The sequence below is a fragment of the Echinops telfairi genome, unplaced genomic scaffold (genome assembly GCF_000313985.2).
Source record: "Echinops telfairi isolate 266 unplaced genomic scaffold, ASM31398v2 ScPeMD7_23;HRSCAF=83, whole genome shotgun sequence".
Classification (NCBI taxonomy): Eukaryota; Metazoa; Chordata; class Mammalia; order Afrosoricida; family Tenrecidae; genus Echinops; species Echinops telfairi.
The window spans coordinates 45381649-45396746 of NW_022103920.1; the positions used below are offsets into that span (position 1 = coordinate 45381649).

The following is a 15098-nucleotide window of genomic DNA, read 5'->3' on the forward strand; positions in this document are numbered from 1 at the left end:
TGGAGTACTTTTAAAAGAAATTCTATCTATAGAGGGAATATCTTTGCAATCTTTTTAGTAACTGGTAGATTATGTTCTATTTTAAGAGTCTCAAATACTTGAAGGATCATAATATTTGACTACAGAAGTTATATTTCCTCTGGGTCCTAATAACCATTTACAATTTTCAACATTGATGCATTAAATCCATTCTTAGAATGAAAGATGCAGCAAATAGTCAACACATCTGAAAAACAAGGTAGTTTGTAAAAGAGTTAAACTGTTTTCTGCCAATCATAAATGTAGCCAAAGACAGATATAATTCTGTTAATTACCCATCTAAATGATATAGTGCCCATTTAGCATGAAACTATTTGTATCTTGAAAGGCTTTATGAAGGGGATATTTTAGTCCACTTTTATTGGCTGTAGTGAGAGCAATAATACTGGGAAATGTATGAGAATTGAGCAAAACTGTCACAGAAAGTAGAAATTACAGATTTGTATTCCCAAACCACACCGCTCCTATCTCAATACAACCCCTTTTTTTTTTCACCCTTCCTGTCTCTCTGCTAGCCTTCTCGTCAACGAATAGACATTCCAAAGGAGGGCAGGAAGCTGCGCTCTCACAAAAATGATACATATTGCAGACTGAAAATTCTCCAATGTTACTAACGTGTGTAGTGTTACTGAACCAAAAGAGCATGTTGTTAACCTTCTATTCTATATACACATACTTAAGTTATGCATGTACATTAGAACACAAGTGCACAAAGAAAAACAAATGCTTTGGAATAGAAAAATCAAATGCACTTGGAGGAGAAATTATTCATATATATATATATATATATATATATATATATATACAGAACAAAAACAATAACAAATTATTCACACACACATATATACATATATATATACATAACAAAATAAAAAACAAGGCCACAGTGCTGACTTGGTATTTCATCTTTAGAGTTGAGTTGCACAAGCGTATCTGCAGAGGCAAGTAATTTATAGCCCACAGTGAGCATCTACTCCAAGGGATCAGTGTAGACCGTAGCAGCAGAATAACATCCTTGCCCTGTGGCTCTCACTGCGGAATCACCTAGCACACAAAACAATCCACACAGCATCCTTTATTAGGTGTCTAGTAACTGTGTACTTAATTTCTACTGCAAAAATTAAAATGGTTCTTGTTTTAACATATCTTACAGCAAATTTGTAAGCACGTCTCAGACAAAAAGTCATTTTCCTAAAAAGACACACCCTCTTCATGTAGCACACAGTTCGATCTTCCTCTAACTCTGGTGTACATATATATTTTCTACAAGCACAGCTTTCTAAAGGCTGAGCAGCTCCTTAGAAGTGGCTGCACCCATTACAGTGGTTGCAGTGCAGTCATCTGACACTCAGACCTTGACTGTGGTCATGGAGAAAAGCAAGCGCAATTTTCTCCCTACAGAGCTGGATCAAATCATGCAATGCTAGGGTAGGTATTTAGTAACATAAAAGTGTATTTTTTAATTATATTTCATTATGAACTTCCAAGGATATTTATGTTTTTGACAAATAAAAATGCTCCACCTTATCAAATACAGATAATATTTAGACTTGGAAGAGTCAACAGAATTGATCAGGGTATAAGTACACAAATGGCATGCGGTTGTTTCCATGACACCTTGGTTGAGACATACCAATCCACTTTACAGGTGTCGTGCTTGATTTTAATAACCCCTGTTATCACTTACAATGTGCCACAGCAAAACTTTTTGAATGAAAAATTGGAAGCCTGTGCTGTGTCTCTCAGAGACATTACTCTTCAGGATTTAGAATATTCTAACTCAAAGATTGCCATCCTCACTTGAAGACAGACAAGAATGCAGGCCTATCCAGAGCTGCCCTTTTCTAAGAAGTTATAACTATGCCATATTGCTCATTTGTTGACTTTTAATTAAGTTGGGGAAAAGCCACACTCTCTGAATAATTATAAGTAGATGAAATTCCAGGCAAGCTTTAGTTAAAGAAAAATACGCAAAATCAGCTTCAGGGCACCAATATTGGTCTGAAAACGTAGAATGGATACACAAATTCATGCTATGTTGTTATTCTACTATACAGATGCTGAAGTATATTTTACAAAATTGAAATCTATGTAGAAACAGCAAGGCATATTTACTAATATATGTTCACTGCTCAGATTGAGCTTCCACATATACTTAATAGAAAATCTCTGAAAATGAAAGGAATGAGAAAAATGATTAAAAATCATTTTTCTTAGGATATACACGAAAAGATTGAAAAGTGACTTTGCTAAATTAAATGAACACTGTCCCCTTAACTCATCACACGCCCTTCCACAAATGATGAATGGGATTAAATGTTCAAAGGTAGGTTTAGATTAAGGATAAAAAGACATTACCAGTTGCAAGTTTTATTAAGAGTTGAACTACCACTCACAAAATCTCCCAGCACAGGGTTCTATGAATCCTGCTATTCTTCCCACTCTCCTACAATTTGCATTTCAGTATTTTAATAGATTCTTTCTAAGCATTTGTGTTCTATAACTATAAAATATTATATTCTAATGATGTTTTTCTAGTTGTTTTTGAGTTGATTCTAATTCAAGGCAAACTCTTGTGTGTCAGAGAATGGTGCCCCGTAGAGTTGTCAATGTCTGGCTTTTTTAAAACAGCCAGGTCTTTCTTCCAAAGTACTCTAGGGGAGGGCTTGAGAACCGAACTTTAGCTTAGCAGTTGCATGCAAACTGCCACCTTGAGACTCTTTTAAAAGAAATAGCAGGTTGTTGAATTACTTGCAATTAAATAATTGCTTGCCAAAAGAAGCTGCAATTTTTATAGTGACAATAGGATTGAAGAGTCACTGGGAAACAATGGTGCCATCTGATTCCTCCTTACCAGTGCCCATTGAAAACTGAGGCAGAGAGAGGGAAGAATGTAGGGGATTAGGAAAGAGGCCAGGAAACATATTTTATATCTGTCTAAATAAAAGGAGCCCTGATGGTGTCGTGATTATATATTGGACTGCTAACGCCAAGGTCAACAGTTTGAAACCACCAGCTGCTCCTCAGGAGAAAAATGAGGTATTCTACTCCTGTTAAGAGTTACAGTCTCAGAAACCCACGGGGGCAATTTTTTTCTGTATTACTGAGTCACTGTGAGTCAGAATTGATTCCGGGCAGTGAGCTTTTCCTAACTGAACTTAAAGATGCCCTGGTAACACAGAGGGCCATGCATTGGCCTCTAGCCTCAAGGTCAGCAGTCAGAACCCACTGGTCGGTCCATCGGAGGAAGATAACACTTTCTGCTCCTGTTCCGATTTACCGTCTTGGAAACCTCAGAGCCCCCTTCTACTCTCTGCCACAGGACGGTTGCGAGTTGGAATACAGTTGATGGCAGTGAGTTTTGTTTTATTTCAGGCTAAGTAAATTATCACGAAGAAGGGATGTCACACACTCGCCGATATAGTTCCCCTGCCAATTCACTGAAACCTGCATCGCCCGTCATAGTTTATAGTGAGTAGACTGAAGTTCAGAGAGGGTAGGCTAACTTGGTCAAAGATACACAGCCAGTTAGGGGCAAAATTGAAGCCAGAATTGTATCTCCTTTTGCTCAGCATTATTGTTCTTTCCACCATTTTTCTCTTTTAGAAAGGTGTTCAGTGTCCACTGAAAGCCATGCTTCCTAAATTTCATAACTTTCTGGGGGCAAGACTGCTCCACCACCTGCTGCAGTGAGACGCCCTCTACAACACTGAGACACTCCGGGCCGAGTTTCCTTCTCTGCAGATCTGCAGCACGGGCATGGAAATGACACTGAATTCTTTGGGGTTGTCTCTATAATAGGATGAAAGTCCTTAGGATTCTTCCTAACACACACACACACACACACACACACACACACCCTTGTGTGCACATAGTATATGCTAGAAAAGCGTACTTGTTTTTATTAAGTTGTTATTTCATAGTCAGTGGATGATTACACTAGGGTAAATCTTAGGTAGCATTTCTCCATAAGAGAAAATAGCCCCCAATATTGTTTTCATATCTTCACTTGTTGTATTCTTAGTATGTATTTCTCCTTATGTAAATGTTATTAACACTATGAAAATGAGATATTTCAAACATGCTAAATATTGAATGAATTGATGAACAAACTATTAGTTTTCTGATCATATGAATACATTAATATAAAACATGCTAACTAGGGTGAAAATTCAGTTGCCTCGCACCTTCATTTTTAAAACTCAGTAAAAGTAACCCCTTTAGAAGTGATAAAATAAATAGCCTCTGGATATAATGTGAGAATACATATTTTAGGTGTAAAAAATAACCACAGTCAAAATTTTATGAACACTTTCCAGAAAACACAGTTTCAATTCCAGTTAAATTTTTGTTTCAAATAAACATTTTGAAACTAGGCCACATCCTGTACTGTGCTTGCCAGAAAATGAAAATTTCAAATTCTAAATTTGTTCTACTTCCCAAGCACACACGGAAGTCATTTTCGATTTAATCCAGCCAATTTTAAAATGCCGATTAAAACTTTGAAGAACATATATTTTCAAAACAAAAAATGAGTATAAAGTTAATCTGATAATTCAACATTAAGTATGATAGGGGAGAGTGTGTTATATAAAGCATGAGCAACTGCAGGGGAAGAGAAAACCGTGGACCGTGAATGGCCACCGAGGAGGACTGCCGTTCTTTGGAATCTGCTGGCATCTGACAAGAAGCCAGAGGCACCCTCAAGAGCCACCAAGAGAACTGGGAAAAGCTCCCCTCCCTCCGCCTGCCAGAGGGATGACAATGCTAATGTTTACCTGAAGAAGCCATTATCGCCACCTGGTTCTCAAACTGTCAGACAGCTTACTCCTGTGACCCCAGCAGCTGGCAAAACGACATGTGACAAGGACACACAACCACAGACTTCAGTCTCTCTTTTCTAGAAATGATAGGTAGGTGGTGTATGGTCTTAGTAACATCTCTATTTATGAACAGTAAGCCTGGATCAACACAGATAATGAAGAAGATACAATTCAAATAGGTTTGATCCCTCTCCTAGCAGCTTCTATTCATGTGTGAGCTAGATACATACATTTTTATTTTAAAAAACCAGAGCCCAAGCACTGTCTTCATCACACATATTTAAAATTTCCAGGGACAATCTCTCAGTCTAGAAGACACATGCTTAAGGAAAGCCAGCCTGCCCTTAGACACAGGCGAGATGGGCGATAGTCTATAGATGCTATTCTTCCTCAACTGACAACCCTCTCAATGACCCCATAGTTCAGGGGCCCGGGGTTTTCCCCAGATAACACCAATATTCCACAATATAGGTCATTCTCCAGGTGCCTAGACTTTCAAAGTACCTGTGTGTACGCCTTTTGTTATGACCAGGGATCTCAAATCTCTCTTTCTAAAAGAGAACCTCGCTAACCATGATTTTGACCCTAGGCACACAAGGCATGGCAATGCAGGTTAAGATGCTTACGTATGTTCACACATATTCCCTCCTGGTGCTGGGAGGAATCAGGCTAGGAAAGGAAAGGGAGCAGCCAAATGGCCTGCTGTTGTGGAAAGTCAGATTTCTGCGTGAAAGTGCAAGGTGTCAGAACATTATGAATTTGAGCCTGTCCTTCCTAGTCACTGCAAAGCTTACGTTTGTTAAGACAGGAGATAGACTGTAATTTATTTAACAGCTTGTTAGTGGGACTTACAACTTTTAAATATTTAGAATTATCTGAACCACTTTTGCCCCAAGCTTTGCAAATGTTAGGAGTGGTCTTAAAGAGGGTCAATTGAATTATGCTGGTTCAAAAAAAATTATCATTCATAAAGTATCTTAGGGAACCGTGATTTACCTTTTGTCTTTGTCCACGTTTAGCTTTTCAATCAAAATGTTAAGTAAATTAGAAAATAAGAGCAGAGTGTTCACAAAGCATTAACCAAATCCCATAGTGCAGAAATTCAGAAAACAAGGAGCTCACGCTCCTTTTCTGAATGGTTCCTCCACCATCGACATACATCCCCACCCCACCACCACCACCACCACGATGAGTCCTAGCTCATCGTCCAAGTGGCTGCCAGCAATTATTCAATCCGAAGTAGGTAGTTCTGAAAAACACATCATGTTCAAGAAAACTACTTTTAATTAGTTAAGCTAAACTATCACTTGGTTTTAAAAAGTTTTCAAGGGACATTTTTGGTTTAAGGATTAAAGATTGTTTCAAGACAATAATTTCAGGGGTTCATTCAACCTTCAAGACTCCAGGAAGTTTACATTCCAATATACTTTGAAATTCTGCCCTCTGTTTTCCCCTTTCTATTAGGATTCTTGTGTGGGTTTCTTTCTTTTTATTCAGTAATGGTAGCCCAGCACCAACCAGGTAGGTGTGTGTGAGGACAGAAAATTCTATTCACATTTATCTGATTAATAGATCTCTGAAGCACTAGTTCAAGTCCTATCCGAACTCAAGTGAATTAGGGTTCATTGTACATTGCTCTCCATGTTCAAAAGCTGTAGTATGTGCTTTGTCATATTTACATAGGAATCACCATGATACCGATGCCTTTAGTAAATAGGAACTCTGAATTTAAATGAGCTCCATGGGACTCCAAGCAAATTAAAAAACAGATTCAATATCAGAAGCAATTTTAAACATTAAACTTTTAAGTTCCATACAAATCACTTAAGTAAACTGGGTCAGAGAAAGCTCCTTGATGATTGACTGATCTAATATTTTTGAGAGCCGAAAATAATCCTCTGTGTTGATAAGAGGCATATCACGTGACCCTTGAGGGGCTCTACTCTGGAGCGAGCGCACCCTGGTAATCACGGCGCAAAGAAATGGAGCTAGCTGCAGTTTGTGACAAGACGGGAAGGATTTAGGCCACAAATCTTGTTATTGAAGGCAAATACATTCTCTTTCTCCAGTCTTATGTGTATGACTATATAGAACCTTGTTACAACATAATGAAAATTTCAATTTAAGAATCTTGAAGTTTTCTGTGTAAATTCTATCACAGAATATGTTTTTAAAAGGTGTGTTGTATCTTCATGAATACTATTACTTTTACAATTAGAATCTCTACATTTCCATTTAATAGGCTTAAATAAATGCAAGATATAAAACAGGAGACTCTGACTATACAATATTAGTGCCTCATTCTTGTAGTCAAATGGTTTCATCTATTTGATGACATCTAAGGAGCTCTGAAGGAACTCTGCTGATGTAGTAGTTACTCGTTGGGCTGGTATCCACAAGGTCAGCAGTTCAAAACCTGCTACTCTGCAGGAGAAATATAGGGCGTTTTACTCCTATTGAAAGTTACAGTGTTAGAAACTCACGGGAGCACTTGTACCCTGCCCTATAGGGTCACTATGAGTCAGTAGCAACTCATGGCGGTATGTCTAGTCTGGTTTTGAAGAGCTCTGACAGAGTATGGTTTATGCATTGAGCTGCTAACCACAAGGTCAGTAGTTCAAACTCACCAGTGTCTCCAAAGGAGAAAGATGAGGCTGTCTACCCCTGTAAAGATTTAAAATATTAGAAACCCAAAGAGGTAGTTCTATTCTGTCCTATGGTGTCCTGTGAGTTTGAATTGCCAATGGCCATGAGCCTGGTTGGTTTTTGTTAGAATGTAGAATGGGAGTCCTGGAAGTGCAGTGGTTAATTGCTGTGAGCAAACCAAAATATTGGAGATTCAGACCTACCAATCAGTTTATGGGAGAATGATGTGCCCATCTGTTTCTATAAAGAATGACAGTACTGGAAACCCTGACGGGCACTTCTACTCTGTCCAGCAAGGTCACTGTTGCATCTAAATAGACTGGATGTCATGGGTTTGGTTTTCATGTGACAGAGTGAAGATCCTTGGTGGTGCCAATGTTTAAGCACTCGACACCAAGCCAAAATAGGAAGTGGCTCAAAACTACTCTTTAAAAGAAAGATCTACTTCCAAAGGTTCAAAGTCATGAAAGCCACACACAGAAGTTCTACTCTGCCAACTATGGGCTTGTCAGGAGATGGACCAACCCCATGGCCACTGGTTTGGGTGGGTAATGGGCACGAGGCACACAGTTGGCAATGACTTAAATGAAAAATGTACTGTAAGTAAGGGATGACAAGCTACAAGGGTGTAGTTTTCTTAACTACATTTTTACAGGAGCTTTTGAACAAGAAGGAACTAATACTTGTCCATCAACGGAAGAACAAGAGGCGGCTACACTGCAACTCTCTAACCAGGTTTAAGGGAGATTTCTTCACATATTTGGAGGCTGGGAAGGGAAACCTTGAAAGGTTATGTCAATAACCAGGTCTTGTGATTTGTAGCTGATGAGTTCCTGAAAAGAAAAGAAAAAAATAAAGTAATACAATCAACTCTCAATTTTCCAAGGTCTGATCTTCACCCTTGGTTTATATCTGAAATTCTTGTATTTGTCTTTGAGCCATCTTTCTTCATTTAGCAAATATTGAGGCCATTCTCTTTGTAGACATCAGTACTAAGGTACTGGATGTACTCAAGTATAAGCTGACCGGGATATCAGCCGAGGCACCTAATGCAGAAAAACTGCATTAAAATGTGCTGAAAAACTTGCTTATACATGAATATAAACGGTATGGTGAAAAAACAAATATGAAAACATACTAGCCTTCTACTTTAAGGGTTCTCCAAAAGAGACTAGAAAATGAGGTTAAAATGCATAGGAGGCATTACTGCAATGTTTGGGGAGTGCCCTGTTGGCATCGTGGTTACATCTTGGGCTGCAAACTGCAAGGTCAGCAGTTGGAAACCACCAGCCACTCCCCAAAAGAGTGACAGTCTCAGAAACCCACAGGAGCAGTTCTTCCCTTCCTACCGCGTAGCCGTGAATCTTCAGAGACCCAACGGCAGTACGTTTGGTTTGGTTTGATTTGGTTCTTTGGAGTAGGGGAGGGGTGAAAAACCATTACAGCCACATTCTAACATCCGGCTCTGAAGTGCCTATGGCCTTTTAATGGTCCAGGGATCCTTCCTGCACGGCACAGTAGCACCACTGACTTGGAGACCCTTGGCTTTAAAAAGAGATTAGTTAAGAAAAAGACAAAAGCAGTTCCCAATCCATATATAACAAAAAATGGAAAAGGTAATAAAATGCCGTCCTTTGTCAAATGTAATCAGAGTGCAAACTGAAATTGCTGTGGAGTATTAATGGCAAATTGCACATTTGTAAAAGCTTGACTTGGTAGGAAACTCATGCCAATTCGGAACTGATGACTGGCAAATTTCGAAGATAAGCTCTGATTGGAACTGGGTGGAAACGGCCACATTACAGAAAACCTCCAGAACAACCAGCAACTCTTACCTCCCCTGAAGGTGATTCTGCCGGGACCCCTGTGCTTCCTTAGCCCCGAGCGCCTCCGTATGCCCCTGGCCATGCCCAGCATCAAATACTGCCTTCTGATGGACAGTCCTGATCGAAAAACCATAGTTCCTTCTGATGCATAAGTTAACCAGGATCGCATAAAAGGGTACCTTATTTCTAGCTGCTACATGAATGTGGGTAAGTCATTTCACATTCCTGAAATGTAAGGTGGAATTCACATTTCGGAAAATTCTCAGTTTTCTCATCTTCAAAAGAGGTTGACTTTGATAACTCTATTGTAGTTTTTTGTTTAATGGAATTTTGAGCCAGCTGAAGAAGTCAAGCTATCTCCAACCAAAATGCAATCTTGGTAGGAAAAGTATGGAGATAAAATGCAGGTAGAAATACATGCTTCTTTATTTGTCTGCAGTTTTTGTTATCTGGTGCTGAGATAAACAGCAACAAAGAGTCCCAGTAGGCACCTTCAACACAGGAGATTTCTTTCCCCACCGTTCAGGAGTTCCGATCCCGAGGGCCAGTCCTCGGGGCTGGGTTCCCCTTTCTGTCAACTCAGAAGGAACATCCTTCCTTGTGTGCATTTCCATTCTGCTCCCAGCTCCTGTCCTCTGGTCTCGTTGCTCTTTTTTCTTTTCTTCATTTGTTTATTTAATCACTTGTATAGCTCAGAAGACATTGATTTAAAACAAACCTTACACTAATCCTGTCTCATCAACATGAGGAAGACAAGACTTCCCCAAACGGGACTATAACCACAGGTATAGATATTAGCTTGTAAAGCATGTCTTTAGGCAGAAACAACTTAATTCATTACACATGTTTAAAAATTATTAAACTATTACATTCATATGTGCCACCCAAGTAGTAGATAGTAGATAAAGCTCCCAAATGTTGCACTTACGCATTTTAAAGGTTTTTCTCCCACATAACTTAATCCCCTTGGCATGGCTGCAGTGAGACAGTTAAGATAATGCCCTGTTTTAAATGCTATAAATAGAAATAGCTTAGCCTGGAAACCTTGATTTTACTACAGCTAGATTTTTCTACTACTAAGTAATTTGCATACTGTTAGAATAAGAAGCTACTCATGTGAGCGCACATCATTTTTTCACAGTACTTCTAAGGAAAATAAACCATTATTATGGCTGCTTTAAGTGAAAAAATATTTTACAACTAATTTCATTTTACAAATTGACTAATGTGTATTTTAAGGGATAACATATCAAAATATGCCACTTAAAGAGGAAGAAGAAAATATTGAACAGAAATTACTGCAATCAAAGTTCAAAATGAATTTCTAAAGTGGGTTTCTCAGGAAATGTTCCTAGCACACAGCAGATACCATAAAGTAGTTATACTTCTGGACTGAAGCGAAAAAATGCAACAACAAAAAATGATTCACTGTCATAGAGACAATACTTAGTTTGTTGTTTCAGTGAGCGAGGAAAAAAATAATGAAAGAGAAATATGCACATATAATTAATGATGAGTATAATATAACTGTGAGGCAGGCTAGAAAACTTAGCAAAGTAAACATGATCCAGAGAGCAAATGGGATCTGAAAAGGAGAAGGAGAAATTACAGCAGATTTCAAACGGTGTGGGTCGGGCCGGAGAAAACAAAAACCGAAGAATTGGTTACTGTTCCTTCAAGTCCTAAACTTGGACTCTGTAAGTTGCTGGTCTAAGAGTATGAATTGCTACCAGCTAGAAACTGCACAGAGATAAATCACTGAATTCTAAGATGATTTCTATTCAAGTGCTTGAACATTATCTAGAATGAAAGGAAGATCTAGTGGAGAAGAGTAACCAGGCTTAATATGCGTAATGAAGCTGTGTGTCACAACCAGATGGTGCCACAGCTGAAACCTGAATGATTTCAGGTGTAACTTTTGAAATAATTTAGAATTTAGAAATGTAGGCTGAACAGTGTTCAGAAACAAGCTTTAGTTTGTTTTACACCAATGTTTTGCACAGCTACCTGTGGAAAAGAAAATGCTCATCAATGGTATTCAAAAGAAAACATAAATCAACTCTATTTTCACACCAGGCAATGGGAGTTAACAGAGGTGTCAAATGGGAAAGAACACTCCCAGAGAGTGCAAGTCATCACCACCGCGGTTGTAGAGTTAATGTTAGTTTTCTTTTTATCTTTTGCCTGCCTTTTCTCTCCTTTTCCTTACATTAAAATGATTGCCACCACAAATACTTTATTTTCAGGACCTGAAATGTTATTAAGCCAAAAGCTGTTACACATGTATAAGCTCAGGGACATCGATAGAGTGGATTATTTCAGTATGAATCTAACAAAGATTGTAGAAAATCTCTCCCACAATGAGTAGCATCCTGGGGCAAGTGAAGAAGAAAAGACGTGTGGGTGGGGTATATGTCAAAACAAATCTTTCCCACTAGGTGTTACAGGTGTTTGGAATAGCCAGAGAACCAAATTATTGTGGTCTTTACAATGGAGAGGACAAGAGAGGGAAGAAGCTCATGGGTCTTTTCCCTTTCCTATAAGCTATAAGTCAATTTAATCACTAATATTCATATTTTTTCTGCAAAACAAAAGCTAGCTTTTCAAATACTTGCCTGTTAAGTGTTTAATCAAAATATAAACGCCTGGCATATATTAGACATGTCCATTGCTTGATGAGCACAATAGATATCACAATTGTGATACAGGAACATAAAGAAAAATAATGAAAAATGTGTGTGGGAATTTAGGAGATGTACTTAAAGTGTTACCCAAATTAAATGATCAAGCAACTAATAATGGTTGTAATAATGATAGCGTAGGTAGCTATTAGGCCCAGGCAACAGTCTACGTATTTTCCATAGCGCTTGCAACTGTTTGATTCATTGAGTCTAATATGCTGCTCATCCATCTAAACTAAAATCCATTACATATAAGGAAGGATAAGTCAAAATCTGATCATGCAAAATTATAAGAGCCCTGCAATCTTTAAAATTTGACCCCTGATTGTCTTTGAATCCAAAGAAGTAGGAGAGGTCAGTGATAGTTAAGAAGTGAGGAAAAGGTGAACTGGACTCTGTATCCTCTCAAAAGTCTCTTGCATATTAACGTATGTATTATTGATGACTAAAATGTAAAAAATATTTTGATGACACATAATATTCTACTGCCAAAGTATTTCCTTTCTTGCAGTGAGAAATTCCTTGAGCAGAAATGGCTAACCAACTGGTGTGCCACATAGGGGAGCCGCCTGCTCAGCAGTCGGCAAGACTGATCTCAGGGTGCCACGGTGCAAGAGCAAGAGCAAGAACGAACTGATTCGTTTGTCCTAAAGCAAGAAGGATGCTCAGTAGCATTTCCTAAATTTTATAATCACCTTATGTATCAGGCATCCCTATGTATCAATTTTAAAGGGTTTACTATATCTTATGCTGGATTCCCTATAGAGGAAAAACCACTGATACTTATATATGTGCATATACATATAAAGAGAAATTTATGTCCATAAAATGGCTCACCCAGTTGTAAAATCAGGCAAGTCCAAATCTATGCAGATTCCAAATCCATGGGTCAGATGTCAAGCTGGAGGTTTACCATGACTGCCATGGCTTTGGGAATTGATACACCTGAGATGAGCAGGGAAACCACAAGCTGATGGTCACAGAAGCACATAGATGCAAGGTCAGCAGGTCAGACTTATGACTGCAGAAGTGAATACATCCAAGGTTGGTGGATCAGATGGTTAGATGGCTCTCGGGATTAGCAGGCAATATATCAGGTCATTGACAGGTCAGGTCATTGCCTCGAATCCAAACAACCAGAAGTTGAGGAGTCAGACAGAGGATCATACCCTGCAAACAGCAGGCAATCTTTTCCACAGCCCCACTTAGATAGGGAGGATGCCACATCCCCTAGGAAATGTCATTTCAACTTCATGAAGGGGTGACATGAATAGAAGGATTGTATTCCACTCATATCTTCTTAGAGTTGATTGGCTGCTTATAATAGGTCTCATTATGGAGCTGATTACAATGTTAGGTCAGGTCAGAGGGGATTAGCCTCCACAGATGTTAACTGGCAAACCACTGGGAATCCTAGCACTGTCAAGTAGGCACAAAAACTATCATGTCACATCTGGCAACTTTTTAGGATTTGCATCATTATTACATTTTGTGATAATACTTCCAACTTAGCCAATAACATGAACTCCCTCCCCACTTACTCACTCCCTGTTATTGAGTCCATTTCAGCCCACAGAGACCCTACAAGACAGAGCAGAGCGCCCCCCCCCTCAGATTTCTCTGCCTGTCAATCTGTACGGGTGCAGACAGCCCCATCTCCCTCCTGCTGATCCGCAGGTGAGCTTACACTGTGGTAGGGTGGATAGCAGTCCAACTCATATCCTAGCATGCCACCTGGGCTCCTTTGAACCAATATGCTAATTTCTAAATTAAATTTTTTTGAGCACAGGCTACATTAAAAAAAGTGAAGCGTGGTATTTATGTTTTTAATTTACCTGTATTTTCAGTTTTGTTCAAATTTATTTTCACCTGAATACAGTAGTTGTCTACTACTTATATATAACCAGCTGTATTCTACCATTACTATTCAAAGATAACATACCATACCAATACAAACAACTGATAGTTAATGTTAATCATACTCTATCCTGAGGACCCCTGGTAGTGTATGGGGTTACACACTGAACTTCTAAATGCAAGATCAGCAGTTCAAAACCACTAGACAGTGCCAGAGAAAGGGGAGGCTTTCTACTCGTGTAAAGTTATAGTCTCAAAACCACACAGGGACAGTTATACCCTGCCTTATAGGGCCAGTATGAGTCAGAATTGACTGCACGGCGGGGAGTTTGATTTGGGTTTGAGTACTCCACTTCAGATTTATCTGCCGGGTGTCATGTATGAGGCAGGAGAAAGAGCTAGCCTCATTTTACACATCGGGACAAAAGTGCATTGGACTCACTAACGTGCAACATCACTGCAAGTTCTCACAGAGATAGCTCTCGCCTTTTATCATCCAGAGGCAATTTCCACCTTGTCCTTCTTGAGTTCAGTGTTAGAAAGATTAATAATCCCAAAAGATATGTCATCCCTAATCTCTCAGATTTGTGAATGTATTAGATTACATGGCAAAGAAGAAATAAAGTTCCTAGAAAGGGGAAAGCGATCACAATGATCTACAAAGAACCCCCTCCCTGGGGGATGGACAACAGGAAAGTGGGTGAAGGGAGACATCGGTCAGTGTAAGACATGGAAAAAATAATAATAATTTTTAAATTATCAAGAGTTCATGAGGGAGGGTGGGAGAAGGAAGGGAAAAAAATGAGGGGCTGAGACCTAAGGCTCAAGTAGAAAGAAATGTTTTGAAAATGACGATAGCAACAAATATACAAGAGTGCTTGAAACAATGGATGGATGGATTGTGAGAAGAGTTGTAGGATCGCCCAATAAAATGATTTTTAAAAAGAGAGAAGGTACATGGAAAATCATCTAGGATATATAAGATATAAACATTATAAACCCCCCCCAAAAAAGAAGAAATAATGTTCCTAAACAGCTGACATAGAATTGGACTATTACACTGAATTATCCAGATGCACTCAAGGTAAGATCAAGGAGCCTTAAAAATAGAAAGGTGAACCAGACAAGAGAGTTAGTGAGATTGTAGCTTGAAATTACTCTTCCTGATATTATTGGCTTCCAGGATGGAGAAATTGGGCTATCAGCTGGAGCCTTTGAAGTTGAGA

General features: G+C 38.9%; 1 protein-coding gene across 1 annotated transcript in view; it reads right to left on the minus strand.

Annotated features, from left to right (window-relative positions):
• MAGI2 (membrane associated guanylate kinase, WW and PDZ domain containing 2) overlaps nt 1-15098 on the minus strand; it is a 1552529-nt gene that overhangs the window by 1486874 nt on the left and 50557 nt on the right. The window lies entirely within an intron of this gene.